Source organism: Medicago sativa, chromosome 3 (genome assembly GCF_051527215.1).
Source record: "Medicago sativa cultivar Bolivia chromosome 3, Bolivia_mono, whole genome shotgun sequence".
Taxonomy (NCBI): domain Eukaryota; kingdom Viridiplantae; phylum Streptophyta; class Magnoliopsida; order Fabales; family Fabaceae; genus Medicago; species Medicago sativa.
This window is the reverse complement of record NC_140751.1, coordinates 92,907,845-92,913,844: the sequence shown is the minus strand read 5'-3', so window position 1 is coordinate 92,913,844 and position 6,000 is coordinate 92,907,845.

The following is a 6,000-nucleotide window of genomic DNA, read 5'->3' as shown; positions in this document are numbered from 1 at the left end:
AGATATCAATTCATAAAGCGAACGCGGAGCTTTGATATCCGAACAAGTGAATTTAGACAAGGTTTGCGAAACATGAGAATAGTCTAGCAAACCTTGGGACACATAAAGTTTCGATCTTCAAGGGTCCCAAAGGCAATCACCCATGAGAATAGGTGTGGTTGTTGGAGGGATACACTCACTGACTTCGAGAGAAGCTGTGATATGCTAAAGAGAAACTTGTCCTTAGAAATTAGGATTAACGCATAATTATAAGTTTAAGGCTTGCTTGTGAAAAGATTCGTTGTTATGATGAACCAATAATCCCAAGGCTCTTTTATTATTATTATTGTTATTTAATTCAGCAATTAAACCTCCTTTTTTATAAGCTTTCTTCTTTTCTAATCATTCTCTAAAAGTTAATCGAATTCATAACTCCCTAGCGGAACGATACTCTTTTACTACTATTACTTCGATAGACCGTGCACTTGCGGTTTGGCCTATCACCTACAAGCAGTGACCATAGATAGAAGTTGAAAAATATTGTTGAAGGTAATCTGGACCTATGGACATGTCTTCTAGTTATAAATACTGTTTTTCACCAGAAGCAAGTTTCCTTTTAAAAAAATATATAGAAAAAGCAAAGTCATGGAGAAAAAATCTACTATAATTGTTTGGTAAATTTTTTTGGAGATTCTTAACGATTTCGAGATGCAGATATTGTTATTCTTCAACTCTTTATTTTAATTCACAAAATGAAGATTTGTTGACTTGATGAATTAGAGATTTGGAGCTGTAGATTTGCAAGGTGCACCGAGAAATCGAAACATCTACATGATTGCTGCTCTTCTCTATGCATAATTTTTTGCTTAGAAATCTCAACTCGAAATCCAAACTGCGTTGCAGTGTTTCACAATTACTCAGATGAGATTTGTTTGATATGCAGTGTGGATTCAAATTTGTAAATTCTCTCAATGTCTTACTCGTGATGGCTTTGTGTGATTAATTTATCGCTTGCAATCATTAATATTTGATTTCAAACTCCATGCATAAAATACTTAATTTGATTGCTGTTGGTGATGGTGGCTAATGCATGAAGTAAAATGGCAAAGAGGACACATAATTTTAACTAATACTTGAGTTGTGGCTAATGCAAGGTTTTCTTTTTCTTATTCTTTCAAACTTTCATCACTATCTATTTATAAAATCTAGAATTAGGAAGATAAACCTCTCAAAGTCATTTCAATTTTTGTGTAATTTCGCAATAGAGAAGTATATGCACTTAGAACCCCAAATTCAAAAGACTTTGACGACTTTCAAAGATTATATTACAATGAAAGAAATGATAGATCCCTAAAAAGATACCTTAATAATTATTTTTTCTTCCTATTACTTTCATGTTATTGCCAACTCTCTCGTTTTATTTTGTGGCCTGGATCTCACTAAGAAGTTTACACTTTGGAAGTGTAAAAACTCTTCCCTTGGAGTGATTTGTGTGTTCCTTCGCGTTACCCTTTCATATTTGGTTTGATGTAGCAAAAGAACGTTACAAAGTTCAAAGTAATTGGGTTGGTGAACCATGTGAACAACCAAACAAGAGACCCGTTGACATGTTTTTAAAGAGGTGTTCTGAACAACATTAGAGTTTGAGATGCAACATGCAACTAGCAAGTATCGACTTAGAATATAATGTTGGAAATATAAAAGCTAATCATAGGAGAGTCCACCATATTTGTCAAACCTCATGTACAGAAAGGTAAAACCACACACCTAGCTTCTTCAGGAAGTCAGAAGTTTCAAGTCCAAAAAAATAATATTGAATCTTGGAATTCTGAAGTCACCTACTATCACTCTTTTTCGAGGACGTCTATGTTGAAGAAACTTAGAGCATCCACATTGGTAGGGTCTTTACCATTTAAAACCCGGTACCTAATAGGTACCCCCAATGTGGAAATTTTTTTTGGGGGTCTCTTAAGACACAGGGTCTCACTTAAGACCATCAATCTTAAGTGGACCTCACACCACTTTTCAATAAAATAATCATTATTTGAGTTGCTTTTGTCGTTTTTCAATAATAAAAATAGTTATTGGTGGGACCCATTTATACCTTTTGATAGAGGATCTCCATTGGAGTGGTTGAGTACCTATTAAGTACTATTATTAAAAATAAAATAAAAAATGATGTGTCCATGTGAGACCCGTTTAAGACCTCAAATGTGAGGGTCTTCATTGTGGATGCTCTTAGATTCAAAACGACCTTTTCAGCCAAAGCTAACAACCCATCTTTTGCATACAGAATAAAAAAAGTAAATAGAAAAATGTCGCTTATCACTTCATGTCTTGCAGGCTTTTTGTCTTTTGTGCAGGAGAGAGGAAAGTGGAATTGTCACTTCATACTCATGCCTTTTGAGAATTGTAGACAAAGAGAAGTGTTTTCTCGCTCATGTGTCGAGTGTACATTGGTCATGATTGCTTTTGCTTTTTGTACTTGCTTTTTTGTCATGTAGAAGCATGTGATTGATATGAACATTCCGACAGTCATCAGAATAAGAATTGTTCCACTTAGAATGATTCGTAAGCTCTTTATTTGATGCAACCAGATTCTAACAGTGGAATTGAATGAAGGACAACATATATAACAACTAGGATGATCTTCTTTAATGAATTAGAAGAATATTCTTAGTGTTTGTTTTTCATTATTTCTTTTATCTTTATGAACAATGAATGAACTCTTTGACTTTAATAACATATATGACTTTAATAACACATAGTCATAGTCCTTCGCTACATGTGCTTTGTTTATGTCGCGTGTGTTTTGCATGTTCTTGGTATGAACATTAATTTATAGGTTTGGTACTGATAAGTGCTAGAAAGTTGTATTTTAAATGAATAATTAAGGCACTTTTATTATTTGTTTTGCAAGTTATTTAGGGAAAAGCCGAGAGATAAGTGATTATTGCCTTCTTACGCTTTATATATCTCACTTTACCCATTTACGCAGGAAAATAATTCAAGACACTAAGCAAAGAAGAAAAACAAAGAAGAAGTACAAAGGGTTACTCGCAATGGCGAGTAGAAGAAGATCAAAGGCGAGCCAGAGGCGAGCAATAGGCAGAAAGTACCAGAAACTACTCGCACTCAACACGCAAAGGTGAGCAGGAGGCGAGTGCACTTGCAATGGCGAGTGAAAGGCGAGTCTCAAAGGCGGGCAAGTTCCAGAGAGCACCAGTTTTTCACACGCCCTCAACTCGAAAAGGCGAATGAAAGGAGAGCAACTCGCAATGGCGAGCGCATTTAATCGCGAGGCAAGTTAGGGCGGCTTAAACTCCTCAGAGATGACGTGGCACAAACCCACTGGTGAAGGAACCTCAACTCGCCTTGGTGAATGAAGGAACTCGCGAGGCGAGTTGATGCAAATCAGAAAATCTATAAAAGCCCACTTGATCCATTCCTTTCATTATCTTAGAATCTCATAGACTTTTCTGTAATAGCTTTAGAGAGAGAGATAGGGCTTGTTCTTGATAGAGTGAGAGTGATAGAAGGTGGATTCTTCCTCATTTGTTGAGAGATCACAAAGTTGTAATGAATCTTTCCATTTCAATTCATTCTTGCAAAGCTTCCATGACAATGAGTAGCTAAATCTCCATTGTTGGGATTAGAGGTACTTGATCTTAGATAAACATGTAATCTTAAGATCTTTAAATATATGGTTCTAGCATTTGATTTGATATTGAGATTATTCTTGCACTTTATTGTTTATGTTTGATTTAATTGTGATTGAAAAATACTTTTGAATCTAGGTTTAGAATAATCTTCTATCCAAACATAAAATTCTAGACATGGAATTGATGTTTAGATAATCACTCTTTGTATCCAAACTTAATGCTTTCTTATCATTTAATAGATTGAGAAATCATCGATTAAACGATACGATCGACTCTTGGATCGTTTAATAGTTTGAGACATTGACGATTAAACCGTACAATTGAAGTCACAATATTATTTGGACACGAATGATGTTGAAGAGGGATACGTGATAATATCAAAGAAAAGCTAGAATCCATGTATGATCTTTAAGTTATGTGTGATGCTTGATCAAGGAACTCTAGTCCTAACAAGTTTTCACAACATAGTTAACTTGATTCTAAGCAAACAAACAAACTACTCTTTTAAACTTAAGATGATAATTGGTGTCGAACGGTCCTTGATATCGTACTAGTCCCTGAGGAGACGATACATATAAATACTTTTTTGATCGTATAAAAATACTACATCAGGTACTGATGTACCTTCTGAACTCTGATTGAGTTCATAGTCTTCAATGTCCTTTGATTACTTTGATTTGTACTTTGTTCATGTCTTAGTTAATCACTCAAGATCACATATTAAATACCAAAAAACTATGAAAGTCCATTAATCATTTAATCATCAAAGTTTATTTATCTTTAAAACTTTTTAGTGATTTAGCCTCAATAAAAGGAATGTCACAAAGATTGGTTATGACTTGAGCAAAGGTCTTTGCTTGCTTTTGGACAACTTGAGGTGGTTTTTTAGGGAGATAATACGAGCTAGATGTTGTTTTGGGGGGGGGGGGGGGGGGGGGGGGGGGGGGGTCTTTGCTTGCTTTAAAATGTTATTTTTTAGATTTAACAAAATTTTATTTGACATGATTTGATTGATGTATAAAAAAATTACCTTGTTTTTGAGGCATATGAAGTCATCGATAAAAAATCACATTAAACATTCACATAACAAATTTTATTTGACATGATTTGATTGATGTGTAAAAAAATTACCTTGTTTTTGAGGCATATGAAGAAAATGATGAATTTAACGTCATCGATAAAAAATCACATTAAACATTCACATAAAAAAATAAATGGAAATTCTATAGAATCAATTCTATAGAAGTACTTTTTAAGTCAGAAGTACATTAAACACAATTTTAAGTCCCATTGTGATGCACATGGAAATGATTTGGTGATTCACTTTTCCAAAAAAATGTGCCCTATCTCTTAAAATGGAATGGTTTGTGGTCCTCCCCATCTCTTCAAATTAAGATAATTCCAACTTAAACAACATAATAAAAACAATGATATATAATCTAATCCAAACAGAAAGGGACCACATCAGTCACACGTGTGTTGAGCAATGTGTTTATTGCAAACAGTGACAACCATATGAGAATGTATAGTGCTCTATGACTATGTTTGTTATCAAAGAAATATAGTAGTATCTGTATAATCATATACGTGACCATATATCTTTATCATTTGTTACCTTTTTTTTGAGGGAAGTTAAGAAAGGGTGACATCACAAAGTTGAAGGACAGCTAAATCAAGCAGCATTGATCTCAGAAGTACTTTTAACCAAAATGAATTATATAGAATCAATTCTATCAAGTAAAAAATAAATCGAAATTAATTAAGGAAGAAAATTTATAGCTCAACTCACTTTTATATGAATGTATCCAAACAAAAATCAGTTTTAAGTCAAACGTACTTTTAACCAAAATCAATTCTATCAAGTAAAAAATAAATGGAAATTAATTTAGAAAGAAAATGATTTTGTTTTTTGAGGTAGTATAGGAAGAAAATGATGAATTTAATGTCATTGACTCAATTAATAAAATTAATAAGATAGTATTTTCTTTTATATAATTTAATTCATAGATTATAAACTCACATACATTAAAGAAGAAGAAAAGTATCCAGTCAATTTTTTTTTTATTTTTTTTAAGAATATCTTTTATAAATTCAACAATCTCTAAATGTAGGGATGGCAAAGCGGGCCGGCCCGCCCCATTTAGGCCCGCCCCGTCTAAGCCCGCTAAAAACGAGACGAGACGAGCCGAGTCAAATTCTGTGACCGAGTCCAAAATCTCACCCCGCCCCGTTTAGTGGCGGGCTTGCGAGTTGGCGGGCCGACCCGCCAAACAAAAACTTTTTTTAAATTTTTTTTTTCAACTTAATTGTTACAAAAAAACTATGTTGCTTTTATCGTAAAAAAATATAAAAGAATAGG